Source organism: Gymnogyps californianus, chromosome 9 (assembly GCF_018139145.2).
Source record: "Gymnogyps californianus isolate 813 chromosome 9, ASM1813914v2, whole genome shotgun sequence".
NCBI lineage: Eukaryota > Metazoa > Chordata > Aves > Accipitriformes > Cathartidae > Gymnogyps > Gymnogyps californianus.
In genome coordinates, this window is record NC_059479.1 from 2,645,679 (window position 1) to 2,667,583 (window position 21,905).

The window sequence follows — 21,905 nt, forward strand, 5'->3', positions numbered from 1 at the left end:
CCCCACAAAGAACAAAGATAAAGATCCTTTTCTGTTTAAAAGAGGATGTAAAGGGTTTCTCTGACTTCGCTGTGCTATTTGTGTTTAAGAGTGCCTCTTACAAGTGCAGCCCACTGCCTACTCTAAAGGGTTAAAGTCTCTTTGAATCTTCCAAAACTGACTTTTTCCTAAGTAAGATCTTCAAAAATCTTATTCAGGCTTTTAAAATTCTTTTCTTGTACAGATATTGATAGTTCTTAAAATTGACTGTTTAAAGGATGCTATGAGGCCAGTGTTTGAGGCTTTTAAAATCAGAGCTTAGAGGCTCTGACTCACATCTGAAGGTTGATGTAAGTTCACCTTCACTGAGATTTTCTTCTTTAACTTGTGACTTGGTCTACCAGTACATTTTGTTTTGCTATAGGATGTGCTAATAGTTGGTGAATATAAGAGGGTATTTTAAGTACACTTGTTGCGCTTCTCAGAATGTAATAGTCAATGAGTAAAACTTCTTAAAAATTATGTCTGATTGCAGCCTTGGATGTCAGCAGGTCCTATGAGAATAAGGAAAAAATCAATCTAATGTTTGACTGTAATTACACTTTTTTTTTTTTTAATTAATTAATATTGAAGGGGTTTCTTTAATTATCCTGCACTTTCACATATGGCTAAACTGGCCTGCCTTGGCTGCTGTGCTGATGCAGGTAGTCCTCACGGACAGTCCCACCAGCTCTGCCAAGCACGTTGTGCTGTGCAGTTGTGTTATGCAGCCTGGAAGAGCTGCTCCTGAGCTGGAAAGGTCTCCAGAAAATTCCCTCAGAGATGCTATCTGCAAGCGGTGGCACAGGACACGCAGGGCGGCCCCTGAGCACCCGTGCGTCTGCCCGCAGCACCTCTTCCTTCTCAGTGATCATCCGTAGCCTAGGACAGCATGGGTGTCCACAAGTCACGGATGCTGGAGACGAGAGTGTTCATGAACTGTTTGTAACAATATATACAAATAAAATATGGCATTTACTCAGCTAACGAGTCTCTCAGGTACAGATCATATTTTGCTACCATAACTAATAGTCAGCAGGACTAGTCAAGTAGTAAAATATAAGTGATTGCACTAAACCACCAACTGTTGACACTCTGACTAATAAAAAAACCCGGATTTTTTTTTTTTTTTTTTTTAAAAGATAAGAAAAATGGACAAGAGGAGGGAAATATGAACAAGGAAATTAAGAGCTAAGAACCAAAGCGGGCTGGAAAGAGGAAGGATACAGGAGGCAAGGAGACAGTAACAGATAATAGTTTTAAGAGGGCAGGGTAAGAGCAGGTTTGCCCTTGCTGCAGCACAAGTGACAGGTCTTAACCGAAGGCAGGATCCCAGGGAGAAGAGCCAGGAATCCAAGAGGACAGAGTAATGAGGGAGATAGGAGGGACAGGAGCTGCTGGCTGGGATGGATTAGGATGGATCTCCAAACCCCTTCAGCATGACAAGGAGCATCCTCGTACCCCTTTTGGCATCAGGAGGAGCACCCCATACCCCTTCGACACTGATACTGGTTGCAGACTGTTCCATAACTGTTACAAAGCAACTGCATGGTTTCTCATGCATGCTGTTTAAGCCGACAAAACTTTGACAATTTTAGCCATTTCAATATTGCTAACTGTGATGAGGTACTATTGATAAACTGCTTCAGCGCTAGGACGTGTTCTGCCAAAGAGCAAGTAGCTTTCACTCAGAAAGCTCCAAGCCCTTTCTTACTTCTAGTAGGTCATTTCCTACCAAAAATGGAGCAAACCCTTCAAATGCATGTATATCCTACCAAAAATATGTCCCACATACTTTTGAAGCATCTGACAGGGTCTTCATAATCCAGCCTCGAAGAGGTATCTATAGCTACTACCTTTGAAGTACAAATGATCATACTGTAAACCACAGAGCAGGGGTCCAGTCTGCCGTCACTCACCCACAAGAATCCAAATCCATAAGCTCAAAATCAGTGTTTTTAACCACTATATGGTCTGGATCACTATGCAGGCGTGACAGAGAGCCATGCTAATAATATATGGTTTATATTTGTTATTAAAAACATTCATTAAAACAGCTTTTATAATAACTACTAATATTATCTACCCTATTAGGCTGTTACGAGAATGATTTTTAATATTTTTCATTCTAAACTTTTTTCTTACTAGCAGTGCAATATTTACTGAACACTTAGAATGAAAATGGCACTCTAGCTGCCGTCTTATCGCTTAGGTTTCTTCACATTTTTTTAAATACAAAAAGGATCTGAAATAAACAGATCATAAAATCTTCTTATAAATAATATCAGTTTACTATCTTTTGGGAGCGGTATTGACAAAGAAATTGAACCAGAATGCCACAAGAACAAATTTTCTTTGGGGAATTCATTCACATCTGTTCCTGTATGACAACAGGAGGAAGAGAAATTAAAAAAAAAAAAAAAGAGAAAAGAAAGGAAATGTAATTTTCAAAAGGAAAAATGGCTTCCTCTGATCTTTAGCTGAAGGTTCTGATGAGTTTTTATTCTACCTGACCTGATTAGCCCAATTCTAATAAAGAGCTAACGAAGAAAGGAAAGATTCATCCTGAAAGTTAACTCTTTTCTGGAAAGGAGACAGATGGGTTTCTGAAAATAGGCATACCTCGAAAATACACTTGCCTGATTCTTTGTTTGCAAATCCTAATGCACCCCCTTTCAACATTTGTTGATGCACTGTGTGCAGCACTTAACAAAAAAGCTTCTAGTCACCATATTTAGTAAAATTTTAATGCGCACCATATTGTTGACATGCTATCATCATTAACGGGCAAGTCGTGTATCAAATGAAGAGAAATACCCCTTCCCTCTTTGTCTCTGGCAAGCGGAGATCTGGCATTGACCTTGCTGCTTTGGGGGGCAAGAGGGCTGTGGGCGCTGGAGACCTGCTGGTGCCTGGGAGCAGGAGCCCATCCCAGGGATTCCTGCAGCCCCGACACAAGATAACTCACTTACTGAGTCACCAAATGTACGAGCTGGGCTTATCATCTTACGCAGGGAATCGGGTTTGGAGGAGAATGAGAGGGTGTGGATTATTCTGTTTACAGAACCTCTTTGCACCCCAAGTATGGTTTCAATTTTCCTTTTGAAATTTAGATCAAACAATGCTGTCAACATCGATTCCTTTCTCCCAGATCGTGGACGTAGGCTGGACTCTGCAGACAGCTTGTGGGACGTGGTTTTTGATAGCGCTGAGGCGGAAATACCGCTTTGCTTTTAAGGTCTATATGCCTTCAACACAATACATAAGTACAGTATATTAGTAGTAAAAAATCAGTGTAGAATCATTGGATTGATAACTAAACAGCACCAAGCTATGAATGCAAATTAATACTACCATGCCTTTTATAATTTATAATTAATCTACCCTGCATTGGCCTACATATTTTTCCTATTTGCGCAAGAACAGGCCTGGTCCAGAACCAAAGGGAACCACTGGGGGCTCTTTTTGACCAATATCGACAGAACACACAGCAGGTTTCTCGGGAATGCACTGTGCAACCGTAGCCTTTAGTAAAAATATATATATATGGATAAAAGCGGGCAGAAAGCATATAAGGCTTTCTGCCATACGATGATATTGTTAACTTCTCTGATTTTTCTATTTCTGGTCTTTATAGAATGGAAAATGGTGATGTAATTCTGTGATGCAGACAAACACCCTCTATTAAATAGATTAAGATCATCCAGTCTGTTTTGCTTGACTTTCTATAGCTTCAGTGCACACCAACCTCCTAGTTGGTCTGATAAGTATTGAGTTCTTTCGAGAACTATTTAGTTCAAAGTTACAGCACTGATGAAGGTTTCAAAGTTACAGATTCCTGTTTTTCTTGGAGCAACATCTTTAAAGATATGCAAAGAGGGATTTCTCAGCACTATTCAGAAACGAGTCTCAAGTGATTTGGCACTTTTGAGTACAGAGATTTTCTAATTCAAGCAAACATTTTGCAAAAAAAAAAAAAAGGATGTGGAAAATGCTCATTAGGAAAACAACACGAAGAATCTCAGCAGAAATATTCACCCAACTTACTTGATTTCATAGTTATGCTTTTAGATCCTGGAGCATGAGCAATGTACAGCATTTTTAATACAAGGACAAATGCAAAAGCCATCAATGAAAAAAAGAGGTTTTAAAGGAGTTTGGAATAGGTTTGGAATAAAGCCCCAATCAAAGGCCCACTAAGACCGTATTCCCAAAGCTGAAGTCATTACTGCTGTTTCTCAGATTGCTATACGTTCATTTTTTTGAGATACTATTTTGGGTCCAGTAGGCTATGGAAATATGTAGGTTATTCTCACTTAGACAAAAAGATACTTAGAAAAACAGATCTATTTACATAGTAGATGGACGTATTCACAGGAAACATTTGATGGATGGACGCAGAGATAAAATTTCTCTGGTTTGCTGATAGAACTGCTATGTGCTACGCATAGAAAATTACCTCCATGTAGATAACGTATATTTGACTTCACCTTTTGCATATTGATCGCTGAGTTGCAAATACTTAACCATGTGGAATTGTATGTAATATGAATAACTTTATTTCAAACTTGCATGTCTTAAGCCATATGTTCACCGATATCTGAGCATAAATCTACTGAAATTTACTATCATATACTACAGATCAATAAACCCTACAGTATTTCGGAAGTGCTGAATGTATATTACACTTGATAGCTTCGGAGACACATATTTTCAGATATATTTATTTACATATAGAGTCCAAGACCAGGAGATAACCTTAAGCTTTGGTAACATTAACACTTGCAAATAATCATCACTACTGTATCACTCTCACACTCCATAATCTGCTAACATATGTCTACATTTTATATGTGTTTATGTAGTACTTTATATGGAAATGTTTCATTACTGCCCGCAGCAACATGTGGCATTTCTTCAAGAACATTTCAGCACCTTTTAACATGGTTTCTTCAAATGTCTTTCTAATTGTGAGGATTTCATTCTACAAATGTTATCACTGCTCAAGCAGATTAATTTTCTTAACTGCTTAACATGCATGCTCTAGGCATTTCTACAAAATGTAAAATATACATTACAGAATTAATATAAATAAATTACTACCAGGCTATTATAGATCAGATTTAAAGCAGCACGGTTGGAGATAACTCCATTTTAAGACTTGCAAGTCTTCTTATTGTGGCATCATTTCATCTAAAACTTTTCTTTGGCATATAAGGTAATTTTTCAATTAATTATTATCATTCCACTTTCTCTAAACCCAGTCATGATGTTCTTAGTTACAAAAACAGTGGCTGCTGGTGCGGAGAGTGTTCAAGGCGGAAAGTTTCGTCACAGTTCTAGATTTTCTGAATCTCAGTGGATTGCGCTCATTTTTTTTTGCTAGTTTCTGTCTGATCAGGCATCTTCTAAAACTGCACAAAACCCAATCGGGTGGAGAGACCTCCAGGCAGGTACAGATGCAGAGAAGAAAGCAGCGGCTCGCTAACACAAAGGCTCCTGAGCCAGCTCACCGCCAGCTCGCCATGGTCACGCTCAAAGAGACTTAGACTGGTGACTGCCATTGATGCTTTTGTTATATTGCATTCAGAGAGCACTTCAGCCTTCTAAAAATAAGGGATCTGAAGCTAGCTGGGATGAACAGCTTTCAGACCGAACTCACTTCTCTCTGTCAAACTCAGAGCAAGCCTAGACTAACTTTTACAGAACTAAAAGCAGGTGAGATGAATCCAAGCCCCAAGGTTTATCTGTTATCTGGTTGGAGACATCATGAATCTCAGGAAATCATCATCTGAATGTATCCTTCCAGCATCCTATTCACCATCCATCCAGGTCTAAATAGGCCGGTCTTTGGGGAGACATAGTGTTAGCAGGAGAGGAGTTCTGGTTTAAGCTTTAAAGCACAGATACAGGAGTAGGGGATATGGACACCATCACTGCCTTCACCCTTGATGCACACAGGTTCCACCATTTGCTGATATTCATGTGGCTGATGTAAAGATTAATCCAATTACATAAAGATCTTCAAGATGGCTAGAAGAAAAACCTGGTAGAAGAGCACAGCAGCTTCCTCCTGACCCCAGAGCTGAACTGTCCATCTCAGCCCTTTCCTGCTGCGCTACCGACTCTTGTCCTCAAAGCATTCATCCCTGCACTTGGCAAACTGCACAGAAATTTCCTCTTTGAATAAGGAAATAGTACACAGCAATCCTTCTGATAGGAACAAGCTGATTTCTTCTGTAAGGTCCATGGAAATTTTTTTTTTGAAGCTAGAAGAAATGCAGTTTCCCCGCTGCGAGATTTGGTATCGTTACTGTTGGAGAGATGAGTCATTGTTTCTTTCGTATATATCATCTGAGTACCTATAACTGTCTCTCATCTAAATGTTAATTGTATCCAACAGAAAGACTTTAAATGAATACTCTGTCAATAACACTGTTATTAATGTTTCTTGATAGGCATGGCTGGAATATTTTGTAAGATTAGAGTCTAATATTTCCTACAGAATCTGCTTCATGCGTTGTGTTATTGCATCTACTTTTGATCAAAACCTGCTTGTAAAGTCTTGGTTGGCTTTTTTTTTTTTTTTACTCTTCTCTCAAGAATTCCCTTATCGCTAACTTTTAATGAACTATAGTTACTATATGTGTAATAGTAATCCACATTTATTTGGCCCGCAAGCCTAAGTTTAGCTGTTAAATTTATATTTTGACGTTGCTCAGCAGCGCATTTTATTGCCTTCACCCAGTGCAGCTGGTATCGTAAGACCTGATGGTAGTAGGGGGTTACAGCATTAGGCTTGGTTTAGTCATCTGAAGATTTTGATTTATGCCAAAGCTACCTCTGTCTTTCGAAATGACTATGACATGAATCACTTGGCAGCAATTCCTTGTTATTGGCCGCTCACCTACCTGAGACAAAGGGAGGCAGAAAGAAGAACCCATGTGTTTGACTCGAAAAATAGACAGAACAGCTTTTCCGTGATGCCCCGTGTGTATAACTGATTGAATTTACCAACCGAGAGGAGCAGCAGCAGCGTGCCAGCCGCAGAGACGGTGTGCCAGAAACACCTCAGCAACAGGTGGCGGGAGCCTGCCTTTGATGGAGCCGCCTTTGCGAGGCTGCCGGGAAACATTGGGAAAGTTTAAAGCACACACAGCCCACTTTGTTTGAAAAGAGCAAATAACCTATCCAAAGGCTGAAAGCCTCTTTTTTTTTTTTTCTTTCCCCCCTCTCATCTCCTTTTTCTCTTCCCCCGCTGTTTCTTCAGATTTAGTCCTTTTGTTTCTTCTCCTTCAGACATCTGTCCTCTGCCTGGACTGCCGTTCAGAGCAGCTAAAGTACATATATACCACCTTACGTACAGCACACTTTGATAGTTCACAATGAGACACCAAAGCCGAAATAAACACATAGCTGAGGAAAAAAAAAAAGTTAAATCCCTATTTGAAAACCTGTTTTGTGTTTTCTTATTTCTTAAAGTTATTTTTAAGTGTTTAAACCAGACCAATTATAGTCAGAAACTACTTCACTTAATCCATTCCTTTATCTCCTGGGAAAAATCACCAAAGCAATTCTCAAAATGTTTAAATCCCACAGTGTGCATAAAAGCAGCAAGTAAATCTGCTCCTTCCCAGACAAACCTTAAGGATTTTACTGACATCTTTAATTAAACTAGCAAATAGGTCGGTTTCTCTTGTATTCTGACCAATACACTGTCAACAAGGAAGGAAAAAAAAAACTGAAAAGAAGGATTTGTACTGAAAAATAGCACCAGAAACATTTGTATAATCATGATCATGGACTGGAACAGGAATGTAATCAGGAATTATTAAACATTATCAACTACTTCCTGGCAACATATTGCTCGGATAATACTCCTGTAACTACAGTAAAGTTAGTTATGAAATAATTAAACCCAAAAGTTGGAAATAGAACAACCCCCCCCAAAACTCAAGAAGCTGTGCAAAAGAAAAGTGTGTTTATCTCTGTGAATTTATAAGGGCGGATTTAATTCCAAAAGGGAGAATTGTGCAATTGTTATTAGATCAGTAGTAAGCACAGATGGCTGCAAAGGAACCATTCTCCAACCCATCCTACCATCTCTACCCTGCAGCACTTGCGAAGGAGAAAGCAATACAAAAGTAGAGAGCAGCAGAACCAGCAAGTTAATGGTTTTTAAATATAGAAGACTAAGTCTACATCCTCATATGTTATTCATTATCAATAACATTACTGGCAAATCTACCCAGCACAGGTTTTAACACATGATTGTGTAAGCTCATTTCAGAAGTTATATCCAATGCCACTGGGCAACTTGTCACAATCTTCTGGAGGTATCATCCCCTTACGTATTTTTATTTTTCTTCCTGCATGAGGAAAGTGATGTTCCCAGGGATGAAAAGGGTTTCATTGCATGAAAAAGCATGATCCAAAAATCCTGCTCTCAGCTCGGTGGAAGAAGGATTTATGATGCTCAACTAGCAAAGATAGCAATTAGCTAGAATACTCAAGAGCAGAGAGCTTGACAATCTGATGAGTTATTCTTTTGAACTGGGGCAGCAACTCATGCATAAATTTCCTTGTAAACAATTATTACAGGAATGCACTGTAAACACAATTAATCATCTCAAGGTGTTATCTCTAGGTATTTTCCCCACAGATTATGTGCCACTTGCTCAATAAATCAAATTTTAACATAAAGACATCAATAGCTGGTATTATTAATATTCCCATTCAACCAAACATGGTTGGGTAGAAGCTAACAAGCTTTGATTACATTTTGAAAACACAGAAAATATTACATAAAATAGGAAAAAGAAGATGTGAATTGTGAAACTTTGAATGAAAATAGGATTAAAGAGGAGGCATATGAATCAGAACATTGGCTCAGATAAAATATGAGTACTTTGTAATTTAAAATGCATTTTCACTGATATGAATTGGAAATAGTATAGCAGATCTTGTTAATAGGAATATTAAGTTTTACATCATCTTAGATAGGTTCTTCTTACAAAACAGTATTTACAAGAGCCTTGCAATAATAGGCTGCCTAATGTTTCCATAAGATTTCTTCTTATGATATATACCGAACACATTTTCATCTATTGTTCGTAATTATCAGCTGGGGATTTGAGCAGCGGGCAAAAGGAACAAAAGCATCTAACTCCGTTTCATCTCTTACAGTCCACAGTGCATTAAACAACGTGCACTCCAGATTTATTTGAAAACCACCCTTTCAGAAGCCAAGCTCTGAGATCCCTTTGGAGATCATCGTATGGACTTTGGCAGGAGTTGAGAGAAAAACTGGTTCAGAAGAGTGGGGCGACCAGGGCCAGGGGAGAGTCAGATGGGGCAAGGGGGAAAGAAAAGAGGAGTTGTTGGAGTGGAGGAGAGGGAAGGAGGAACACAGGAGGTCAGAGAGGACCAGGGAACATCTCTCTGGCCTGTCAGCTTTGAAATAGTTTGCAACATGGGGAAGATATGAGAGGCACAAAAAAAGACACTGAAGGGGCTCACAAAGACTGCCCATAAGGATTTTACCTCCAGGAGAGGGGACAGGAGCAGCGCAGAGGAGCTACCAAAGTGGTTTGAAAGGCAGAGAGAAGAGAAAGCGTCAACATCTGCAGTTTCTGCTCAGTTATTCCTACTTATTTTCCAGTCAACATCATTATTCCTGTTTACAAACAGAAGACATGTTTGCTTAGGCTTCTGCTACTCTGCCCAATGCCTTGTGCAGCTGATGACACAAACACGTCAGCCAAGTGAAACAGGTGACATTGGTAGAAGGGGACTTGGCCTTCGAGGTTTCCATGGATTGGAACAAGTTCTGAACTAACCCCTGTGGGAAGGCTACAGGTGATGTCTGAAAGCAGATCCCCCGGGAGACAAGACCAGAGTTCATGCCCTTGACCTTGTTTTCATGTGTGAAATCAAAGGCACTGCAGGAAGAGGGATACCAGAATTTGCATCTTCTCAAGTTCCTCTGTTGATGTTCCTTTGTTGGTCCCCAGTCATCTGTGGCTCCGCAACAAGCAGATTCATTCAACAGCGGGGAGTCAGGGCAGTAGGGAGTTGAGGCAGCGATTCTCTTTTTCCAGACGCTTTTCAGGGACTAACCCAATGTCGTCTTTCCTCAGATCTCCGTATATTTGGAATCAAGACCATGGGAGATGAATGCAGATGTTTCAAACCCTTTTGATACCAGTCTGCTTTGTTTCGTAGAGCTCGTTCACTTAATTTGGTGGTGTCCTGCACATCAGGGGCCATGGTCTTCAAGATTTTAACAAGTTTGTACACCTCTTCTCTTCAAGAAGCTGGCCATTTTATGACCACAATGCAAGGTATTCATTTTTCTATTCATTCCTTGAAGCAGGATGGTGGAAGCTGGCCAACAGGCAAAGTGCGCTAAAGTATTGGCCTAATGGTCCCAGAGATTTTTAAACTGATGTTATTTAACAAGGGTAGGAGTACCGAATGTATTGCACTGTGGAGAGACTTATTGATTGATATGGACAGCAAAATAGCACTGCTTGATAATTATTTAAAAGATCAGGAAGTCACCTTGATATATTTTTTCTGGGGTGTTGCCAATTTTTATTACTGTCCACTCCTGGTGTACTATATAGCCCTTAAGACAATTTGGTGTCTGTAAAGCTATCACTTGCAAATGCAACTGAAAATCAATTAAACGCATGAGCACATTTGTGCGTGCGCAGAAAAGGGACGTACTTGGAGACATTTGACCCTTTATGTTGATGGTGGTCCTTACACAGCAAACTTTATCTAACCTGACAGTGGCAAATGTAAGAGGGGCAGCTGAGAGAGTCCATAAAACACGAAGAAAGGGGACCAAATGTACTTGACGAGCTACCTCAATTCACCTTAATAAGTTCTCCTCATGGCACTGTCTGGCATTACTAATGTGCTGCACACCCATCAGCACGGAGCAGTTGAGATGAGTTTTCTGCTTATCAATGGCTTCTTTTTCTTTTCGAGTCTGGCAAATTTCTAATAGTGGATGATTTCCTGTATGCATATCCCATTTATGGTTTGTAGCACTGTATTATGATGAATTTACACTATCAATGAACATTGCTGAAGGGCCTCATTAACTTGTGCAGGCAGTGAATTTGTATTTTTCAAAATGCCACTCTTTCTCTAAAGAAATCTAGCTGACAGTGGCAGTCAAGTACTTGACTGGTTAATAAGGCAGCTCAAAGGAAACAGCTTCACTTCACTGCGAGTTTTTGTCCTTGTTTAATTTCGCCTCCTTTCTCGACAGGTTTTGAGGATGTGTGAAGATAATATATTTCAGTTTTTAATCTCTCAGTCCTGCTGACTACGATGATATAAACAAAAGCAGAAACACAGAAAATTACAGAGATACACTTAAAACAGAACCGGTAATAAAAAACCCGGGGTTCTGGCTGAGATTTTACTCAGGCAGCTCTCTACTTGGCATAATTAGGAAGTTTCTTCAAATCCTGCTAAATCCCAGCTCCATTTTTCTATGCCTGCAAAGTGAACAAGATAATCATGCCCATAATGCAGGGCCTAAAAACCTGAAGGCATCAGCACCCAGCCCTCCAGACAGACTGCAACCTGCAAACAGTTCAAAAGAAAGCTTGTCAGACTAGCTGCGACATATGGAGCTACAACGAGAATATTTCCAGATATAGGAAATACCAAGCATTCTGTAAACAGAGTCGTTGGGAGTATTTTTTGCAGAGATATTTTTACGACTGGTAAGTTGCAAGAATCTGTTCGCAATTTCTGCGCTCTCGGTTACCACCTGTGTTTTTCTCAGCAGAACGTGGTTAACATGCAGGCTTCCGATAACATTTTTTTTTTTATCCCATGCTGTGTCTTCCAATGCCTCCTAAAAGCTTTGTGGAAGCTGCAGAGACTATGTGGAAATCTTGTTCCTTGAATACGACGCTATTTAGCTATCGGAGATCTTTAAACGTAGCTAGATGTCGACGAAAGGCGTTGCGGGAGGGGCCTCCCTGGGGCTGGGGCCACGCTGATGCATCAGGAGGAGTTTTGGTCACCAAGGTCGGCAGAGCTCGGCCAGACCAGTCCAGGGGGAAGCATCCCTCCCGCCGGGTCACGACGGCTCAGGATCACTTCTGCATCAGCCTGCTCATCTCAGAAGGGTCAGCCCGCTGTGGTCTGTGCTGGGATGATAGTAGGAGGATGGAAATGGGATATACTGAATATTTTATATATGACTAGGAGGGCTGGACTAGGTCAAAAAGACGTGCAGGACTCAGGGCTGACACTGCAGAAGAGACGTACTCAGCGTTGCGTGCGCCATATGGGCAGCAGTAACCACAAACTGTGAGGTCAAGCCTGGGAAGTGGCAGCAACAGGCAAGACAAAATGTATTTTCATTCAGCCTTAAAAACCAAATCTTAACACAAAGTTAGTATTTTCACTCTGTCTGCTTAAACATATATGAACACATATATAACAAATATGTCTCTACATACACACATTCCCGTATAGATGTAGGTGAAATAAATCTGTAAAACACGAGAAATTACATCCACAAAGGTACATTTTTAGTAACATAGAAGAGAAATGATTGACAGAACAAAGCATATGGAAACGAAGAAGAATCTAACCCACATTTAGATCTAAGAAAAAAATATTTGCCTGAAGGGAAAATATTAATTAGTTTGTCTACATGCAAGATAAAAGTCTGGAAGACATATCCATCAAAAGGCAGCAGAATAAACAGCAAAATGGAAATTATTTGTAAATTGACAGTAAACTTGGCAAACATTGAGGGGGTAAACAAGTTATTTGGCATGCAAAGCACTCAGAAATCACAGCCTCTGTCAGGAGGCATCTGTGCATATATTCACTTATTTGACAGAAATTAACATTTTGCAGAAATCTTTGTTGCATGCTAAAGATTTCTTCACCCTCCTTAATTATTTTAATTGCTCCTTCAAAATGTTCCGTATAAACATGAAAAAAGACATTAAAATCCACCACGTCCAGTTCCACGTTATCAATAACACACAGTAAGCCTGTACAGGAGTTGAACACAAAACCTACAGAGACATAAAATATTGACGTAGAAGAGCCACATTTGCTTTTTCTTGGCTGAAATTTAAGAAACATGCGAAGACATTCTCAGTGTCCTTTCAGTATTGTGAAGGGCTTTAAAAACAAAACACTGCTTCGCTAACAAATGCAATTAATCCAACTGCTTAGAGGCCCAGGGTCATGGAGACCCTTGTTTTCCCATTATTTTTGGAAAACAGTGAGAAAAACTAGCTTGCGCTAGCTGCATTTGCGCACCCGTAATACGGGTGGAAATTGGAAGTGACCACGCCATAACAAACTGTTAATGTTACACTCTTTTTTCAAGAGTAATCCAAATTAATCTACACTTTAGCTATTCCCTTTATCACCCACGGGCAGGGATGCACGACCTCCCATCCACATCGTCTACCTGCTGCGTGGGTGATGCTGAAGACACTGTCAGCCCAACCAACAACCGGATTCTGGCTGTTTGGGAAAAAGATGGATAATCTGAAGGTGTTGAGCTGAGAGGAGTCCTGGCACTACCCTTAGGTCAACAGAGCCACATGAGACAACTAGTCGCACCAAGAAAACATCAAGAAAAAGGACAATAGGTTACTTGAATTGAGGTTGTCCTACAGGAATGGAGACTTGAGCCGAGCCCCATCTATCTCCTGCAACAAGAGCAGCTGCTGCAGGCACTGCTGTGGATGCACGGGCTTTGCCACAGGTGGTTTGGTGGTGGGACAAGGAGTTTTGCCTTTTTTTGTACTGAAAAAAGCTCTGATTCCCCAAATTACACCAGACTCCATAAGGATGGCAGTGGTACTTGTCGTGGTTTAACCCCAGCCGGCAGCTAAGCACCACGCAGCCGCTCGCTCACTGCCCCCCCACCCCTGGGATGGGGGAGAGAATCAGGAAAAAAAAAACCTCATGAGGTGAGATAAAGACAGTTTAATAGGACAGAAAGGAATGAAAAACAGTGATAATGATAATAATAATGTGACAATAGTAATACTAAAAGAATTAAACTATACAAAGCAAGTGGTGCACAATGCAATTGCTCACCACTCATTGACCGATGCCCAGTTAGTTCCCGAGCCGCGATCTCCCCTCCCAGCCAGCTCCCCCAGTTTATATACTGGGCATGATGTCATATGGTGTGGAATATCCCTTTGGCCAGTTTGGGTCAGCTGTCCTGGCTGTGTCCCCTGCCAGCTTCTTGTGCCCCTCCAGCCTTCTTGCTGGCTGGGCACAAGAAGCTGAAAAATCCTTGACTTAGTACAAACACTACTTAGCAACAACTAAAAACATCAGTGTGTTATCAACATTATTTTCCTACTAAATCCAAAACACAGCACTGTACCAGCTACTAGGAAGAAAATTAACTCTGTCCTAGCCGAAACCAGGACAGTACTTCACCGTTATTTACAGCCATGGATTTATGCAAGAAGTTACATTACAAAGTCAATGTAAAAATGTGTTTTTAAAACAGATTCTGAATAATATTTTCTGCAAAATGTAGACTCATATATAACACCTGACCTTCACCAAGTGTAAATTCACATAGTTCAAGCAACCGTTTGATATCAGGTGAAGATCTAACCCTTTACATTTACACACCATTTCTCTTTATCACGCTGAAGCCATAACACATATCCACCAACAGTTTGCAAATATTAAGTAGTCCAGAGAAAAATCATAGCTAGATAGCGTGAGCTGGCCCTCGATGCACTAGTTCTTTCTCCCTGTGTTGCTGATTTTTGCGTGGGCATGCCAGCCCAGTTTGATTAAAACAGCAATAGCAGGAAGAGCTCATTCAAACAGATCCAAGCACTGAAGGAAATCTCACGTGAGCCCAGATTAAAACCCAACAAAAAAATCAAAGTGCTAAACTTAGCCAAATCTGAGACGGTTTGTTCCTTTTCATTAAAATGAAAAGCGAGTCAAACACTCCATTTCCTCCAGCAATCCATTTCCAGGTCAGGTTCCAAAGCCAAAAAGTCTTGTTTTCTGCATTATTTTTACGTATTGTAACATCAAAGTAATTTGAGTTGTTGTTAGGCTGGATGCCCGCTATTCAGGTCATTCACAGCTACACGAGGGCTATGGTTTCTGCAACTGTAACAACAGCAAAACCTTGGAAAACCTCCAAAAATGCCAACGCAACTTTTGATATCTATTTGTGATATTTAGTAAAGAATTTGGAAATGCAACGTTTTTAGGAAAAAGTCCAGAAATACAACACAACAAAATAAAATCAACAGGAAATCAATAATAAGCCAAAAATTATTTGTACTTCCATGACACCTCTGTAAATACTGAGTTGTAATAAGTTTCTGCATAGCCTCTGCTTTGTGTACGACACATTTCTGCAGGTTCAGTGACTTTGACAGGCAGGACTTTATAATGGCGCTTTCTGAAGTTTAGCAGGTATTGGGGGGAGCTCTATGCGCAGGTACAAACGTGCACATGGCTGTATGACACTCCCTACAACTCTTGTGAAGTGCAAATGGCAGCAAACACTTGCCCCTGATATTCTTTGCTCAAAAGCCAAGTGAAGAGTTCATCTGTTTTATCCAAGAGCATCCTTTCTCAGCTCCTAGACCATAAGCCATTGCCACTTTCAAAACGAAACCACGCAATTTTCTTACCTTCAGACTGAAGCTTGAATTATAGATTAGAAATATTCCCGGTGAGTCCTTAGCAAGTGCCATCTTACAACAGTGCCTTGCGATCTGCTGGGAGCTGAGCAAAGTGGGAGCAATTGCCTATGCGGCTTTCCTAAAACAAAACAATATTTTTAAAGTTTTTTAAATAGCTGAAAACAACAAAAGGACTATAGACAAGCCAAGCCCAGTCTAGCAGGCACGATGTCCATTACACACAGCTTCCCAAAAGCTGAATGTGTCCTCAGTTGTCCCAAGACTGTCAGGTTCCCAGCAGCAGTCTGTTGCCTTCCAGGAAGGCTCCTGCCCTGTCTGATGGAGCATGCTGCTGAATATCTTTAGTCTTCCAGGACTAAGCCTCCTTTGAACTATTTGCAATTCTGTCATCTGCTGAGTCCCAGCATTCATGAAACAATCATTCCAGCTTCACAGGAGGTGGATTTTGGACCTTCTGCACTTACCTGGGACTAGCTGTCTTCTGCTGCTGCCGCCTTTTAACTACAGCAATGCTGCCCTGCAACAGCAAGTCTATTTTATCTATTAAAGCACTACGAATGCGCTTAGCCCATGGCAGATCTGCATCCCCTACAGCCGTATGAAAGACCCAACGTTTAAAATGGCGAGAATCCATACGTACTGTCTTTTCCGCTGACCTTATAGGACTTTACACCAACTGTGTCAACACCAGCTGGCTGACAGGTACAGGCTTTGTGGATTTGAGTGGCGAGGTTTCACACCGCCACAAAGCAAAGCCTAGAGATGTCACCAGGCTTATGAATTATTTAGAGCACTTTTCGCTAATAAGTTTCAATGCATAGGTGTAATGAAAGCTACGCGTGATTTTGCCGGATTTAAAAGAAAAAGGATTTAAAGCATTCCCCAGACTTTCCCTTGTGTACTCAGGAAAGATTATGGAAGAATTCTGAATAATAAAATAAAAATAAAAAAAAATTTAAAAAAAGGCAAGAATATATTTTACCCTAGGAGTTTTGCCTGGGCTCCTGGCTGTTAGCTGGCTCTGTGCTACTCCCCGGGGACATAGCTTCTCTCCCAGCACTGTGTGGCTGTGGCTCTACATACCCAATTCCAACCATATCAGAGGAAAGAATAAACTTTTATTATCTCATGCAAGGCTAGCAGTTACCACTTTCTCCAGGAAATTCAGAGTTGATAGCTCTTTGCCCCAGAGGTTTAACTCTAGAAAGTGTATAGCATTACTGTTAATCCAAGCTCCTACCGTAAACTGAAAGCAGGAGACTCTACGCATAAAATAGTTAAATCCCATACTATAGCTAGACGTCATAAAATCCGCTCTTTCCAAACCTTTTTTTAAACTAAAAGTTATAGTCGTGCTCTTCTTTCTGAGATGGTCTAAAGACGGAAGAGAGGTAAGCTTTGCAGGGAGTCATTGTGTCTTTTATAAACTCAAGCAGCCTCAGTAGAAAGAGACGGACAAGCTTGCAGGCACACAAGGGCACACATGCTTTAAATAATTTATAAGTCTGTTGACAACTCCAAGTCGTGCCATGTGTTATTTTGATACTTTACTGTTCAAATCTATAAAGCTCATATCTGTCAACTATCAAGTTCTTGTGTGCCCCAAAGCTTGTTCATTTTTTCCATTTATATCAGCCAGTCTAATAAAAGATCTTACCTCACCCTACAGATTTGGCCTCTTAGAAACAATATGGGCTTCTTAATGTCATCTGCCCCGGTCACATTTACACCTTGGCTGGTTTACACCGCCGGTCCAAGTTGTAAAGAATATCTACTGCTAAGGGGCTTCTGTAAACTGCTATGTATATAAAATATGTACATAAAATACATGAATACTATCAAATATATAATGACTTAAAACAGATTATGGTTTTCTTTTCCCTAGCAAAAATATCTTAAATTCATAAGGGAAATATTTATATTAGTGTTTTTCCTTTAAACATGGGCAAGGAAAATATTTGGAGAGAAAAATCTCTTGAAGATACCACAGTTCTTTTGTATCTTTAGTTTTCAGACCGTCACTCGCATTGTTTCTCCTCAGTCAACTCAACAGACTAATTCTATTTAATCCTTTTCTTTTTATATGTAAAATGATACAGTTTAATGCTCCACAGTTTAATATCTGTGAAGTTTTATCTTTATTTGTTTGGGAAATTTGAGTCAGATACTCACCTACTGTAATTTCCAAAGAACAAACAAATGAAAAAGGGCAGTCCATTTTCATGCAAATCCAGCCAGCTGTTTAGCTCAGGCTGCCCTTGCCTTCTGATGTGAGGATCTGCATAAAAACCAAAGTGGAGATATGATAAAATATAAAAGGCTGACAATAACATGCAAATCGAAATCAGTCATTGGAAAACTGTGGACTCATTGTCATCAAAAGAATTAGGTGGCAGAACAAAACAAAAGAGCCCTACTGATAAAAGTAACTATGGCATGATGGCTTTAAAATCTACAGATTTCTTATACCACAAAGAAAATTGAAATTAAACACCTCTCTAGACTGTCTGCTTTTAATCTTTTCCTTCTGAGCTGCTTCCTGACATATTCTCTGTTAACTTTTTATCAAAGGTCATTTATAATCATATTTCAGAGATAAAATAAAAATAAAAAATGCATTTATTTCCTAAGTTTTAATCAAGTGCCCAGAAAAAAAATTATACTAAAATAAACAGCTGAACACTAAGCTGGACTACTAATGTCGCCCAAACGCACTAAAACATTTAGAGAAAATATTCGCGGCCCCTTCTATTATCAAATTAGAACTGAATTTTTTGGTATAATTTTGCTCTCATTTAGACTTATAGTTAAATCTGATGATGAGTTTTGGGTGGTTTTGTGGCCATACAGAATAACAGCAGATCCCTGAATTCTGATACACAACAAGGCAATAATGGTGACAGAGGGTCTCCCGCAAAGATAAGTGTCATTTTGCTCTTAGTTATAGACGACAATATCCCCCTGTTTAGGAAGCTGAGAGAGTACTTCATTAGTTTATTGGAAGAGCTTTCTGAAAATATCCAACAAAAGTATTCAAATTTGTTTAAAATTTTCTTATTAAACTCTTTCCTTCCTCATAGAAAAAAATGGATTTCCTGTGAAATATATTTTTCATTCCAGAGGAACAAAAACAGTTCCCCAAAAATTCCAAAATATTTTCATAACTAGGCCACTTTAGGTAAAGAAACTTAAGGATTTCTATCTGAAGTTGAACAGGAAATAAACTTAGGTTTTACTTTTCTTTGTATTGATATTTCATTTCTGTTGATAGGGTTGTTTGTTTTTTTTTTTTTTTAAAGATAACATTAAGCAACTTAGGTGTAAAATACGAAGAACTAAAGTGAAGACATTAAAAAAAGAGTGCAAAAATCAGAAAACATAGGCTTTTAAGGATGCTGGTAAGCCACCCTTAAACCAGCTTAATATTGGTCCGCCAGCAGTAAGCTCGGCTCACGCCGGCAGTGCTGCTCAGCTCTGGACCCCCGCCCCGCCTCCCAATTAATTTGGATTTGAACCGGTTTCCCACCGTGGCACGTGAATCCCTTCCGCAGTTTCTTTCCCTGTCTTCCCGTGCTTTCCCTGTCCTCGCGCCTTCTGCGGCAGGCATCGCTCCAGCGGGACGGTGCGCGCGAGGCTCCCCGGCCGTCGCCCGCTGCTGCTGCGGGGCTGAGCAGGCAGAGCGGGAACACCAGCCGCCTTTCAGGCTGCGTGGCGTAACGCCTCGCACATCAAAACCGCTGCCTTTCGTTTCACGTCGATCCATGCTCATACTAAAAACTAAGCTAAAAGATTGCTAATACCGCATACCGAAGCGCTCAATAGCTCGGAAATGCTGGAATTAAAGGTCCCTCTGCAACTTTAATTTGGCCCTTGCCTGTCTTCACTATGATGTAGTTGTTAATTACTTGCTCACAGACGGCTTTTTTTTTTTTTTTTCCAGAGAAACCCAGTCTCAGAAGCGCACAGGAATGACTGTGCATGGAAATAAATCAGGATTTTTTATTTTGCTGCCGTCTGTAGCTGGTGGATACACGGTGAATGAGCTGAAAGAAGCCAGAAAGATAAAAAACTGTGTCACCGTTTAAGACTATGTCTATGCGCTGAAATGCAAATCCCATCGCCAGCACCGAACAAGTCCATTTGAGTCCCCAAGGCAGCACCACTGTATCAGCATGCTGCTGAGTCCGAGCTGATGAGGCTTCGGTGCTGATCACACACGTAGGCTGCTTCGGGGACCAAAGCCGGTTCTTCGCACAGCGCTGCACCCTCCCGCCCACCACGGCAGCTGCTCCGCTCCAGACGTGCAACAAGTCGCTTAAAAGAAACTGTGCCGGCAGCAGCGCCCGTTCGCCGAGGAGTTTTTGGGGCGACACCTGTGAAAAAGCAAACCCGGGGTACCTCAGCATCTGCCTCCTGCCCACTTGTTGGTGCTTTGGAAACGCCTTTAATCTTCGTGCCTGATTGCTAATGTGTAAAATGGAGACAAGCCATTCCTTCTGCAATAACGGGGTACTTCTCTACTGCTATTCACATAACTAGCAAAGATTAGTTAATTGTAAAAAGCCACGATGAGAGCGTCAGAGGAAAATCCATGAGGAAAAGCCCAAAGTTTGGATGGTGATTGAGAAATAACGGATCACAAGCATGAGACACTGCACTTGCTGAAGGAGGAGGAGGGGCCATTTGAACACATTTTAGTGGACACCACATAAAAAAACCCAATACTATAGTATGCGTACATATAAATATATATAAATATGACTGTATTAATGTTTTCTTACTTTTCAGTGCTTAACCTTACAGCCTTTGCATTTTTTTTGCTACCTTTCATGTGCAATTTCCCAAAAAACTAACAAGTCAAGACTTAAAAGTGTTTAGCCTGCGGGACCATACAACCTTCCTTCATTTCCTCAGCAAAACCGGGACCTCTAGACTTGTTGTACCACCTCCTGTACCCTAGCTTACAACGTAACCTGTGGCAGTAGAAAGCTTTTTGTACATCACCCATCACTATAGACATGCAAAACATACAATTTACCAGTGTTTGCACAAACATTCAGCACAGAGAAAATAATACTCAGTTCAGTGGGTCCCTGAATCAGCAAGGGGTGACCTGAGAGCAGAGAGAAGTGTCTCCTTTCCTCACCTCTTCTGGCACTGCTGATATACGGGACAGCACGGAGCAGCTCCGTGGTGGTACCCAGCCGTAGCAAGAAGAGTCGTTCTGTATGAGGGCCGCATCCGTGCTACGGTCGGCATGGAACTGCAAGGAGAACAATCAGCCTCAGTGCAGACAGACTCGGTAAGTGCAAACTGATTTTTAACATGCATATAAACTAGGCACAGGAGAATTTTTTGATCAAAAAAAAAAAACCGAAAACAAAAAACAAACACCAAAGTAACTACCTGCTCCAAAGCCTGGAGGAACTGGAGCTGCTCAGAAAAATTACTACAATTTTGAAGTTGGTGAAATAACATACTTTCCCACAATCTCTTTTAAAAAATGCAAACTTATTCATTTTAGCAGAAACTTCTAAAAAAATGCTTAACGCACAGCTGGCACAGAAAATATCACCTCCAACGTTTGAAGTCTGCCAAAACTCGAGGCAGATTCAAGCAGGGAGTTAAAACGCAGAGCGCCGGGCAGCCGTTGCAAGCGTGGAGCCTGTAACTGCTGCAGAGGAGACGCTTCAGGAGCTGGGAGGCAAGAGCAATGGTAAATTTTTTGAAGGTGAATTGTTCTCAGCCCCGGTGACCATACAATATCTCTGGCCAACTAATTTTGATTAGGACTGCGAACGCCTTGCTCCTCGTCACTCAGTGTTAGAAATCACCCTGCTGAGGGTTTTCCCGACAGGGGATGGAGAAGGTTGATTACAGTGCACAAGAAAGCGAAGCCCTCAGGCATGGCGTGAATGGGCTCAGGAGGAGAAGGAGCCCAGGAAAGCAAAGGCTCGGTGCCCCAACACCGGAGCGAGAGGCAGGGTAAGCCCTCCTGCAACAGCATGGGGAGGAAAGTAGAAAAGATTAAAAAATCAAAGCATGATGCTTCGGAGATGCCAGTCACATTGGAGAGAAGGATGCCCCTTCCTTCCTGAAGGACCACCTCATGCCTGACCAACCTCCATCTCCTCTTCTCTGACTGCTTTACCTTTGTCAGGTTTGTGGAAGATTTACAGTTCT

The 21,905-nt window shown here is 40.8% G+C and overlaps 1 long non-coding RNA gene across 1 annotated transcript in view; it reads right to left on the reverse strand.

Moving 5' to 3' along the window:
* LOC127019831 (uncharacterized) overlaps positions 1–20,957 on the reverse strand; it is a 28,511-nt gene extending 7,554 nt beyond the window's left edge. Inside the window, exons 1-3 of the long non-coding RNA XR_007766982.1 lie at positions 20,869–20,957; positions 17,895–18,000; positions 15,711–15,840 (exon numbers count right to left, since the gene is read on the reverse strand). This is a non-coding gene — a long non-coding RNA (uncharacterized LOC127019831). The remainder of the gene's footprint in view (positions 1–15,710; positions 15,841–17,894; positions 18,001–20,868) is intronic.
* Positions 20,958–21,905: the final 948 nt, after the last annotated feature.